Below are 13,611 nucleotides of genomic sequence, written 5' to 3'. Positions count from 1 at the left end.
CATTCATGCTTATTTTTAGTTAATTTTAATTTCTGGCTTCTTTTTCATAGTTTCTTTTCCTCCTCTTCCTCCTCCTCCTCCTTCTCCTCCTCCTCCTCCTTCTCCTCCTTCATTCCCCTTTCCTAACAGAGTGCTGCTTTAGTAATCTCAGAGTGTAGTTTCCACTTACTACAACAATGCTCAACGAAAGTTACTATCCAGTGACTCACAAATCCCTTAACAGATTCTTACAAATCAGCCTTCCAGAGGCTCTTGTCTTCATTTTTAGGAATATTGGCTATTGGCAACATGAGTTTCCTTTGCTGACTTTCTGGACCATTGAGAATTACCTTCAGTGTGCTTGGTATTTCCATGTACATTGTGTTTTCCAGCCCCTTTGTGTGGCAAAAGCAAATTAGCTCAAGGATTCACCATGGCTGAATTCAGCCAGAGAGCTTCTTAAGACTACCCAGCAGATGCTTTATCCACTTAGGCAGAAATCCTAGAAGGTTATAGGAACACCTTGCTTTTTAATCCTAAAAAGAAACATCAACATATTTGAGATCTGAAGATTCCCTGCTTTGGAATGAATAGTTGCCATGACCACCAATTTAGGAATTAGATCCTGGGAATGAGTGACAGTTCAGAGAAAAGTTGCTGCCTAAGGGTAGGTGGGAAGGTTAGCCTTAGGGGAAATAGTAGATAAAGATGTCAGTGGGATTAAACAGGTTTTTTTGTTTTTATACAGCTTCTCATTGCTTTAAAAACTTTTATAAAGTCAATGTCTAAACAATTAGAAATTTTTAATTAGAAATCTTAATTTCAAGATTCTTGACTTTAATATTGACTTTTCCCTCAATATATTAAAACATCAACTCACTCTACTTCTTTGCATGACAAGGAGTGGACTTTTAGAGCTTAAAATACAGTCCTACTGTTGTGAAAAGCATTCTGGGTTTCATAGTGTGCTTGGTATTTCCATATACATTGTGTTTCACAGTCCCTTGGTGTGCCAAATGCAAATTAGCTTCTTAAGAGCCATGTGTCTTAGTCTGTTATCTGTTGCTACAATAAAAGACATGAATCTGGGAAATATCTAAAAAGTTTTATTTAGTTCACAGTTCTGGGCATCCAAGAACATGGACTCAGCTTCTAGTAGCAGCCTTGTATTGTATCAGATTATGGCAGAAAAGAGGAAAAAAGATGTGGGTGCATGCAGAAGGAGCAGGTGTGCATGAGATAGAAGAGAGGCTGACCAACTCTCTTGATAGCTAGTTTAGTCCTGTGAGACCTAACTCACTCCTGTATGACCTAATTCAGTCTCAAGAGAACTTACCCAATCTCTTGAGAAAGATATATATGCATTCATGGTGTGATGCCCCCATGACCTAATCACCTCCTATCAGACACCACCTGCTTTAAAGTTTCTACCACCAAGCCTGTAGCACACGAGTCTTTGGGGGACACACCACATGAAACTTTGGGGGACATACCATGTCCAAACCACAGCATCATGGCAGTCAAGCATATGGAAAATTTTAAAATTGTAATATTTTTCCTACTTAATCAAGATTAGCTTGCAACACATATAAATCTGTTCATTATTCTATCAATAGTATTATCATAAAAGTCAGTAATGTCCTTAGGTACCCCCGAAAAGGGGGAAGGGAGATTTGAATCTCTAATTGGTCAATTTCCACTGAATTTTTATCAGATTCATTAACTCTCAAGTACAATGGGAACCACGTGAGCTAAAAAAGGAAAGTCCTTTGTGATATAAATTTTAGAGAGAAGCAATAGTTTAAGTGCAAAACCATATAAAATTATAATACATGGAAGTTAATTTCATCAGCATATGCATATGCTAATTCAGAGCCCAATTTAGAATAAATCAGACAACAGAAACCTTTTATGGGTGGATGTCAGAATAAACTATGGAGATAATAGTCAAAGGCCTGTGAACTTCTCTGCCCCCATATTTTGCTTGAGCTATTTCAAATTGTATAATTTATAAAATGATAAGGAAATATCATGCATAGTCTGTAAAACAGCTAGTTACAGGGTGGAAAAACCATTATCCAAGTCCAGAAAATGTTACGATCGTGAGTTTATTCATTTCTACATCTGATTTTGTTCTATAAATTTCTAACTTTGATATTAGTGGTGACCTAATTTTGTAGCCTTTTCTAAATGTATCAAAGACATTTACTGATTTTAGCAGGAGAAAAATTTACTTTGTTTCAAATGTTTCTGCTGTTTTTAGATTTATAATTTACCACTAACTTGAAACAAGAGCATATGAACTTTTCCTCCCCAACTTTTGGTCCTCCTAAGATGGCTTTTATATTATATGCATCAAGTGGAAATGGAAGGTCTCATGGTAATAACTACATAAACTGCCCAGTGGAGTCTAGCAGGAAGCTGGACAGAGGCTAGACTTGGAATAGACCTGAAGCAGAGCTGTACCTACTGTGTACAGGAATCAATTTATCAGCTTATATGTGGGAGTTGGGGAAAAAAATGGAAGTCAGTCTTACCTATGAAACCCATTTCTCTCATCCATATTACATCATATTAACTGATAAATTAATTATGTACAAGTGCCTTCCCTTCCCCTTTATCAATTCTGTAAACAAACTAATTGTCTCAGCAACGGCTCTGAATCTCCTCCCTCCCATGTAAGGGAGGTGCTATATATCTCCATCCTCTTCCCCTTTATCAAGAACTTTATTCTCCTGTGTCAGTTTTCATAGCAGCATTATTCCCAATAAGCAAAAGGTAGAAGCAACCAAATCTCCATTGATGGATAAATGGATAAAACACACAGTGGAATATCATTTGGCCTTTAAAAGGGAAGGAAAATCTGACACATGCTATAACATAGGGGAACCTTGTAAAGCTTATATTAAGTGACATAGGCCAGACACAAAAGGACAATTATTGCATGATTCTGCTTACACAAAGGACCTAAGATAGTCAAACTTATAGAAAGCAAAATCATAGTTACCAGGAGCTGGATGAGGGGGAAAATAAAGAGTGTTCCCGTTGAATGAATATAGAGTTCCAGTTTGGAATAATGAAAAATTCTGCAGATCGATGGTGGTGAGTGTTACACAACAGTGGGAATTTACTTGATGCCACTGAACTGTACATTTAAACATCATTTAGGGCTGGGGTTGTGGCTTAGTGGTAAAGCACTTGCCTGGCATGTATGTGTGAGGCACTGGGTTCAATTCTCAGCACCACATATAAGTAAATAAATAAAGGCCCATCGACAACTAAAATAATATGTCTACATATAAAAGTTTTTAAAAAATCATTTAAGTAAAAATTTTGTGTATTACAAATACAATGAAAAAGAAAAATAAAAAATAAAATAACCTTATTTTCCTCTCTCCTCCATCTCCAACCTTTCTGTTTCTCTTTTTAACTGGTGAACAAAGGTTCCTTGGTAACCAAAATTGAAATACTTCAGCATTCTCCTCTACCTCTGGCTACCACCCCACCAGTTAATGCCTCCAAATGGCTGTACAGACACTTGTAGTTACCTGCCATCATTCCTGAGATCACACCCACCTGACTGCTGCTCACACCTCTGCACTGAACCTCACCTAGGCTATGAATGGTTTTGTGTCACCAAATCCAGTGATCACTTCTCAGTCCTCACCTGGACTTCAGAACAGTCCTCCCATCTGTAGACCAGGTTCTCCTTGCAGTAATCATCTCAGACTCTTTTGTAACCACATTCTTCTGGTTTTCTTCCAAGTTCTCTGACTAGGAAGAAAGTTCTTTGTTTCTCTTTTGCCTGTCTTCCTCCTCCATCTAATCTTTAGATATTATGGTTCCTTAGGGCTTAGGCCTGGGCCCATTCACTTGGATTTCCCAAAGACATATTAAAATCATCAGGTTTGCTTTCTTTATTGAAGCATTATAATCATACACACCAGTGGAATTCTATGTGACATGTTTATACGTGCACACAACATTACAATATGATTAGTCAATTTTGTTCTCCAGTACCTCTCTACTCCCTTCTCAGGGCCCCTTCCTCTATTCTACAGATCTCCTTTCTATTTTTATGAAATACACACATACACACACACACACACACACACACACACACACACACACTTTTTTCTTTTCCCTCTCTAGCTTCCACATATGAGAGAAAACATGCAACCTTTGGTGTTCTGAGTTTGATCCATTTTGCTTAACATCATGCTCTCAAATTCCATCCATTTTCCTGCAAAAGACGTAAGTTCACTCTTATTTGTGGCTGAATTAAACTCCACTGTGTATAAATATCATATTTTCTTTATCCATTTATTCAGTAATGGATACCTAGGCAGTTTCTATAATTTAACTATTGTGAGTTGTGCTGCTGTAAATATGAGCATGCATGCATTGTTATAGTGTGATGACTTTTGTACTTCAGGATAATCCTGAAGATGGGTATAACCTGGTCATATGGTAAACACAGTAATTGTGCTAATTTACATTCCCAAATGCTGTGTAAAAGAGTTTCTTTTTACATACATCCTTGACAGTATTTATTATTATTTGTATTCTTTTTTTTAAATTTTTTTATTGGTTGTTCAAAACATTATAAAGCTCTTGACATATCATATTTCATACATTAGATTCAAGTGGGTTATGAACTCCCAATTTTACCCCAAATACAGATTGCAGAATCACATCGGTTACACATCCACATTTTTACATAATGCCCTATTAGTAACTGTTGTATTCTGCTACCTTTCCTATCCTCTACCATCCCCCCTCCCTCCCCTCCCATCTTCTCTCTCTACCCCATCTACTGTAATTCATATCTCTCCTTGTTTATTTTCCCATTCCCCTCACAACCTCTTATATGTAATTTTGTATAACAATGAGGGTCTCCCTCCATTACCATGCAATTTCCCTTTTCTCTCCCTTTCCATCCCACCTCATGTATCTGTTTAATGTTAATCTTTTCTTCCTGCTCTTCCTCCCTGCTCTGTTCTTAGTTGCTCTCATTATATCAAAGAAGACATTTGGTGTTAGAGTCTGTAAACAAGTCAAAATAACACCTGGCATTTTGCCAGGGGAATGTTAGAGTTCATAAACAAGTCTGGATGGTGCCGGGCAAAATGCCAGAGGGAGTGGTTTGAGAAGTAACAAAAGCAAGCCATTAAGTGTGGAGATTCCTTATTGGTTGACTGATGTATCTAGTTTATGCTAATTAGATAAGCTGTGTGGAATGTATAAATACTGCTCCTGTCCTGCAATAAACGGCTCCTACTCCTGCTGTATCAACGTAAACAAGTTATTCGTCACCCCCCGGTTATTTTGCTGCAGCCAGCCGGACTGCGGCAATTTGGTATTTGTTTTTTAGGGATTGGCTAGCTTCACTAAGCATAATCTGCTCTAGTGCCATCCATTTCCCTGCAAATTCTATGATTTTGTCATTTTTTAGTGCTGCGTAATACTCCATGGTGTATAAATGCCACATTTTTTTATCCATTCATCTATTGAAGGGCATCTGGGTTGGTTCCACAGTCTAGCAATTGTGAATTGTGCTGCTATGAACATCGATGTAGCAGTATCCCTGTAGTACGCTCTTTTAAGGTCTTCAGGGAAAAGTCCAAGAAGGGCAATAGCTGGGTCAAATGGTGGTTCCATTCCCAGCTTTCCCAGGAATCTCCATACTGCTTTCCAGATTGGCCGCACCAGTTTGCAGTCCCACCAGCAATGTACAAGAGTACCCTTTTCCCCACATCCTCTCCAGCACTTGTTGTTGTTTGACTTCATAATGGCTGCCAATCTTACTGGAGTGAGATGGTATCTTAGGGTGGTTTTGATTTGCATTTCTCTGACTGCTAGAGATGGTGAGCATTTTTTCATGTACTTGTTGATTGATTGTATGTCCTCCTCTGAGAAGTGTCTGTTCAGGTCTTTGGCCCATTTGTTGATTGGGTTATTTGTTTTCTTATTGTTTAATTTTTTGAGTTCTTTGTATACTCTGGATATTAGGGCTCTATCTGAAGTGTGAGGAGTAAAAATTTGTTCCCATGATGTAGGCTCCCTATTTACCTCTTTTATTGTTTCTCTTGCTGAGAGAAAACTTTTCAGTTTAAGTAAGTCCCATTTGTTGATTTTTGTTATCAACTTTTGTGCTATGGGTGTCCTATTAAGGAATTTGGAGCCCGACCCTACAATATGTAGATCGGAGCCAACTTTTTCTTCTATCAGACGCAGAGTCTCTGATTTGATATCTAGCTCCTTGATCCACTTTGAGTTAACTTTTGTGCATGGCGAGAGGAGGGGATTCAGTTTCATTTTGTTGCATATGGATTTCCAGTTTTCCCAGCACCATTTGTTGAAGATGCTATCCTTCCTCCATTGCATGCTTTTAGCCCCTTTATCAAATATAAGATAGTTGTAGCTTTGTGGATTAGTCTCTGTGTCCTCTATTCTGTACCATTGGTCCACCCTCCTGTTTTGGTACCAGTACCATGCTGTTTTTGTTACTATTGCTCTGTAATATAGTTTTAAGTCTGGTATCGCTATACCGCCTGATTCGCACTTCCTACTTAGAATTGCTTTTGCTATTCTGGGTCTTTTATTTTTCCATATGAATTTCATGATTGCTTTATCCATTTCTACAAGAAATGCCGTTGGGATTTTGATTGGCATTGCAGTAAACCTATAGAGAACTTTTGGTAATATCGCCATTTTGATGATGTTAGTTCTGCCTATCCATGAACAGGGTATATTTTTCCATCTTCTAAGATCTTCTTCTACTTCTCTTTTTAGGGTTTTGTAGTTTTCATTATATAAATCTTTCACCTCTTTTGTTAGGTTGATTCCCAAGTATTTTATTTTTTTTGAGGATATTGTGAATGGAGTGTTTTTCCTCATTTCCGTTTCAGAAGTTTTGTCGCTGATATACAGAAATGCCTTTGATTTATGCGTGTTGATTTTATATCCTGCCACTTTGCTGAATTCATTTATTAGTTCTAGTAGTTTTTTTGTAGACCCTTTTGGGTCTTCTAGGTATAGAATCATGTCATCTGCAAATAGTGATAATTTAAGTTCTTCCTTTCCTATTTTTATGCCTTTAATTTCTTTCGTCTAATTGCTCTGGCCAGTGTTTCGAGAACTATATTGAATAGAAGTGGTGATAGAGGGCATCCCTGTCTTGTTCCAGATTTTAGGGGGAATGCCTTCAATTTTTCTCCATTGAGAATGATGCTAGCCTGAGGCTTAGTATTCTTAACAACTCATTCTAACTGGGATAAGATAAAACCTCAGTGTAGTTATGATTTGCATTTCCCTAATTACTAACATGATGAACATTTTTTCATGTATTGATTGTCCATTTGTATTCTTTTGAAAAATGTCTCTTTAGCTCATTTGTCCATTTATTGATTGAGTTATTTGGGATTTGGGGTGGTAAGTCTTTGACTTCTTTACATATTCTGGATATTAATCCTCTGATAGAAGAGGAGCTGGCAAAGATTTTCTTCCATTCTATAGATTCTATTTTTACATTTTAATTATTTCTTTTGCTTTTTAAATTTGATGTAATCTCATTTATTAATTCTTGGTATTATTTCCTGAGCTTAATTATCTGCACATACATATTATTAGTGTTGACCCTATATTTTATTAATAGTGTTTGCAAAATTTCTGGTCTAATTCTTAGGAGTTTGATCTATTTTGAGTTTACTTTTGTGCAGGGTGAGAGATATGAATTTAGTTTCATTCTTCTACATGTGGATATCTGGTTTTCCCAGCACCACTTGTTAAAAAGGCTGTCTTTTCTAAAATGTATGTTTCTAGCACCTTTGTCAAGGATCATATGATTGTATCTCTGTGGGTTTGTCACTGTATCTTCTACTCCATTAATCTGTGTGTCTGTTTTTATACTAAGACCATGCAGTTTTTGTAACTAGAGCTCTGTAGTATAATTTTTTAAAAATTTTTGTTTTAATTAGTTATACATGAAAGTAGAATGCATTTATGCACTTTGATATATCATACATAGGTGGGATATAATTTCTCATTTTTCTGAGTGTACATGTTGCAGAATCATATTGGTCATGCAGTCACATATATACATACAGTAATAAATTCTGTTTCATTCTATTATCTTTCCTATCCCCACAACCTCTCCTCTTCCCTCCCATCACTTCCCTCTACCTAATCTAAGGTAACACTACTCCTCCCTCGTGCCCCCCACCTTATTGTGAATTAGTATCCTCATATTATCTATAATATAATTTAAAGTTGAATAAGTTGGATGTTGATTTTTTCCCCCTTAAAATTGCTTTGGCTATTCTGGGTCTTTTATTCTGTATGAATTTTTAGACTTTTTTTCTAGTTCTGTGAAGACTGTCATTGGTATTTTGATGGGGATTACATTAAGTCTATACATTGCTTTTGGTAATGTGGCCATTTTAACAATAATAATTATGTCTATCTATGAATATGGTAGGTATTTCTGTATTCTAGTGTCTTCTTCAGTTTCTCTCTTTAGTGTTCTATAATGTTAGTTGTAGAGGGCTCTCACCTTCTTGGTGAGGCTTATTCCTAGGCATTGTATTTTTTTTCTGAGGACGTTGTAAATAAAATTGTTCTGGTTTCTTTCTCAGCAGATTTATTACTGATGTATGGGAAAGCTATTGATTTTTGTAAATCATTATATTTAAAATTGAACTTTTTGCTGCCTTTCAATTGAATAACCATTTCCAAATCACTGTCTTCTCTGTCCTCAACAGCCACTTCTCTACCCACTCTCCTGCAGTAGTCCCCAATCAGCTTAGTGCATTTGCTTATTTTGCTTTTTATTTACTGCTTTTTTAACTTCATCAAACAACATTCTTTTAAACATTCTCATAACACTTTATGACTTCTTCTCAAAATGTCTTGGTTACTCCTCTGTTTCTCTTTAAGTTTACCAGTTTTCTCACTTGGTTTCTCTGTGGCCTTAAATCACTGAGAAATGATCTACCATGACTCTTAAACTATACCCCAAGCTTCTCACACCTGCAATCCATGACTTTCCCATCCATCTGTGTCTCCCCTCTGCTCTCCTGGATATAACCACCTGGCCTTCTTTCACCACTTGGAAGACCAAGCCCATTTGCTACTTCCTCCTCCTATGAGCTTTTCACCTGTCCTGCTTGTCTGGAGCCTCTCGCCCTTGTAGTCTCAGTTTAAATTATTTTTCCTTATTGAGGCCTTCCCCTATTATCAATTCTCCATTGTTGTCTCTCCCAGGACAATAGTCTCAGCATTTTCACAATTTGCGGTTTTATATTTATGCTTGTTTGGTGAGTGCTCTGTTAAAGTGTAAATTCTATGAAGATAGTATGTAGTTTGCATCTCAACCCAGTATGAACCTTTTTATGGTTTTGAAGTGGCATCCCCCCAAAACTCATGTGAAATAATGTAAGAAGTTTTAGAGGAGAAATCACTGGGTTATAGCCTTAACCTAATCAGTGGATTAATCCCTGATGGGGTTAACTGAGTGGTGGCCAGAGGCAGGTGGGATGGGTCTGGAGGAGGTTGTTCAGTAGCTATGTGGTATGTATTTTGTATTGGGGAGTGGAGTCTCTGCTTCCTGATCACCAAGTGAGCTGCTTCCCACTGCCACACTCTTCCACCACGATGTTCCTCCTCACCTCCAGCCCCAAGGAAAGGCACCTGCTGTCTATGGATTGAGACCTCTGAAACCATGAGCCCCCAAGTAAACTTTTCCTCCTCTAAAATTGTTCTGGTTAGTTCCTTTAATCACAGTGGCCAAGAAGTTGACCAAAACAAACCTATACCAAGTGCCTCTGACTCTCTGACACATAGAAGATGCCTAATCAATATTTTTAAATAAATAAATGAAAGGAAGAAGAAAGAAAAGAAAAGAGGGAGAGAGGAAGGAAACAAAAAGAAGGAGGGAAAAAGGGAGGGAAAGTTTTCTGTGAAGCTGTTTTATATAACCTCTCTAGAAACCAACAGGGGCAGGTGTTTTAAGCATATTTATAATTCATGAAAATCTGAATTTACATAAAGAATATGTTGAAAGGTGATTTTTCTACTTTACCAGAAGATCTATCGTAAGATTCTATAAACAGGCTACCCAGGTACATGTAAAATAAGATTTTATTGATTGAAACCATATGTTTGCACAGAGTTTTTCAGGAAAATATCTTTTATATAAAGCAAGGTTGACCTATAAGCAATTTCCTTAAGGCACCTCCCCCAGAGTGGTCAACCCTCAAATGTCTGAGGTAATAGATAATGGGAGGCATGGAATGCAGGGGATATTGGAAACCCTGGAGGGCAGAGCTGTAATTGTAGCCAGTCAGGGTCCCCATAACTTTTCTCCCAAAAATAGCTAATGGGGAGATGAACCCCAAGTCTCTTTTCTTTATTTCAGGGAAGTGAGGATGGCTGTGGTGTGGCCCCCAAAAGGGGTGCTAAGAAAGGAAAACAAAGGCTGGTAAAAGGAAGCAAACTGGTTCTTTCCTCTGATGCCCCTAACTGCCACTCCCCACTACTACCCCGATGACAAAGTCCTCTGACTGCAAAATTGGAGAAACACGTCAGTACACTCAGAAATAGATCCCAGTTAGTTTCTCTAGGTCTCTCCTCATATTAACAGAGTGGGCAATCCTTTTGAAAATTATTTCATGATTCTGTTCTTAAATCTACCTAAGGTTTACGAAATAAGGTAACTGGTAGCCATTCTCTTCAACAAAATAAATTTTACAGCAATTTCTGCCCTTATTAATTGAAAATTTAATGAAAGATCATGAACTTTAAATCAAAACATTTATAATATTTCTGAAAGTTGTTGACTTAATGATGGTTTTTTTTAAAAAAAAATATTTTGTTGAGGATTTTTTGGTTTATTTTATTTATTTATTTTTTTAAGAGAGAGAGAAATTTTTAATATTTATTTTTTAGTTTTAGGTGGACACAACATCCGTATTTTATTTGTATGTGGTGCTGAGGATCGAACCCAGCGCCCCGCCCATGCCAGAAGAGCGCGCTACCGCTTGAGCCACATCCCCAGCCCAACTTATTGATGGTTCTTGCTAGATTAAAAAAAAAAAAAGAAAGAAAAGAAAACCCATACTTGTAGAATCAACTTAAAACTAATATTTTATTCCTTTCTCCCCCTGCCCCCCCCACCTTTGGTACTGGGGATTGAAATCCAGGGGCGCTTACCATTGTGCCACATTCCCAGCCCATATATATATATATATATATATATATATATATATATATATATATATATATATATATTTATTTATTTATTTTTAGTTGTGGGTGGACACACAATATCTTTATTTCATTTTTCTTTTTAATGAGGTGCTGAGGAGGGAACCCAGTGTCTCATGTGTGCTAGGCAAGCACTCTACCACTAAGCTACAACCCCAGCCCCCAATTTCGGAGACATCAGAGGAAAGAATCAGTTTGCTTCCTTTTACCAGCTTTGCTCTCTGGGATTACAGGTGTGTGTCACCATGCTTGGCTAAAACTAATATTTTCTTTATCAAACACATTTCACTATGGTGGAGGCATGGCAAGCTATTTTTGAACTGCAGTAAAAGTGAAATATCTTAGGTGCCAGAAGGAAAAACTGTTTATGGGACATGGCAATAAGGATCAATGTAGAGTATGAATAGGCAAATTTTATCCTTCAAAAACAATGCTACTTGTATCTCAAAAAACACAAACCTCCAAATTTAGAGTAAAATATACAGGACATGGAGTATCCTGATATCTATAGCTTTGGTAACATTTTTGCCCTCATCAACACTCTGAGGCATTATTTCTACTCTGACTCCCCACAATTTTGAATTTTTATCCAAATATTATTATATTCAATGGCATTTGAGAGAATTATTTATCTAAGCGATGTACTATAGTACTAATTTCTCCCATAAATGTATTTAGAGTAAAAATGGTGTTCCCTAAGACTCTTCTGCATGAATCTGGAAAGCTACAGGATGTGTTTGTGCGAAGATTTAGTTATCGCCTGCTTTGTAGGCTCAGGAGTGTCTTTAATGTATCAGCAGATCTGAATGTACTTGAAAGCTTACACTCTTATAGATATATATCTTTGGTCTTTATTTTCCCTCTGTTCCCTAGTTACTTCTATAAATAATATCAGGTTGTTGCTTTTGTGAAATGAAACAAAAAAAATGGATTCAGAAAGAGAGGCAAAAAAAAAAAAAAAGAAAGAAAGAAAAGAAAAGAAAGAGGAGGTAAAAAGATGCCTGAGGACTTAGAGATCATAGGGTGAAGTCAGAGCTGATAGTTGGTGAAGTGGGTTCCAAGGCTACACTGAATCTAGCAGAAGAACTGCAGTAGAAGTAGAGGTAGGTGGGAGGAAAAATTCATGAGAGAGAACTTGCTAGCTTAAATTGCAAATTGAGAAACAGGCAAAAGAGTCAAGACCAGGAGAGACTTCTAGGGAGAGCAGGATGCAATCTGTACTGGGATAACAGCAGGATTATGAATATTAGCAATGGCATCTTCCAGGTGTGATGCTCAGGGTTATCAGTTAACCAACAACCTCTGCTATGACTCAAGCACATTCCAGAAAGATACAAATATCTGTCTACTTTTATTAGGATTCCAAAGAAGACAGAAACAGATAGTTTTGTGATTCTTCTATTATTCTGGTTAGAGTATAGCACTTTCTTTAAAATGTATGTTAGATTCTCATGTAAAGAGATTCTAATGTCCTATGTATGTATCAGAAGGAGGTGGGGAGTAAGGTTAGCCCAGACACTTCTAATTTTAAAATCTCCCAGGAGAGAGAGGAGAGAGAGAGAGAGAGAGAGAGAGAGAGAGAGAGAGAGAGAGAGAGAGAGAGAGAAGTAGATAGTGAGAAAAGAAGATATAGATAGATAAACAGAAGTACAAGGATGGGTAGATAGATGATAGATGATAGATAGATAGATAGATAGATAAATGTAAACAAGAAGGAAGAGATAGATGGGAGAACAGATGGACAGGTGTATAGATAGGGCTAGAGCTATATATGTACAGATACACAGAGTTAAAATCTGTTCCTATTTAATAAGAAAAAAGAAATAAATGGTGTTTTCACAGGTTTAAAAATCTTCAACTGGAGAAAGTGCATAATTGAGTGATCTCCCCCAACCCTCATTATTAGTAGAGCAATCAGATATTCTCTTTTTTCACATGTGTTGGTATCAAGACTGTGGGGGATTGCATCTGGAGAAAACATCATCTATTGGGGGAAAATGCCTGTCACATACAAGTGTCTCCTACTAATAATTTAATTGCAGCTTTGTTTTCCATTTCAACTGTGCAGTTTCCATTTTCCTAAACGTGCTGAGAAAACACTGTGTTCTTATAAAGCATCATGATTGCTGCTGTGCACGTTTAACTACCCAGACACCAAGCATACTACCCTGGAGCCCTCTTGGGAAGCCTGGGCTACATTAGAGAGTGAAAGGGGCCCGAAGGAAAGAGGGGCAGGAGGCAATCAAGCTCTAATCCCAGCTCTGTCACAGGCCAGCAGGAGGTCTGGGGGAGGTTCAAAACCCCCCAGAGCTTTCGGTTCTTCACTGAATTAGGTGTTCAGAGAGGTCCCTTGCTGCACCGTCATTA

At 37.4% G+C, this 13,611-nt stretch overlaps 1 protein-coding gene across 1 annotated transcript in view; it reads left to right on the top strand.

The window, feature by feature from the left end:
• Pard3b (par-3 family cell polarity regulator beta) overlaps positions 1-13,611 on the top strand; it is a 1,014,040-nt gene that overhangs the window by 799,879 nt on the left and 200,550 nt on the right. The gene's annotated exons all lie outside the window — the stretch shown is intronic.

This window comes from Marmota flaviventris, chromosome 11, assembly GCF_047511675.1.
Source record: "Marmota flaviventris isolate mMarFla1 chromosome 11, mMarFla1.hap1, whole genome shotgun sequence".
In the NCBI taxonomy this organism is placed as follows: domain Eukaryota; kingdom Metazoa; phylum Chordata; class Mammalia; order Rodentia; family Sciuridae; genus Marmota; species Marmota flaviventris.
The sequence above is the reverse complement of the archived record's forward strand: the minus strand, read 5'-3'. Positions and strand labels throughout refer to the sequence as shown.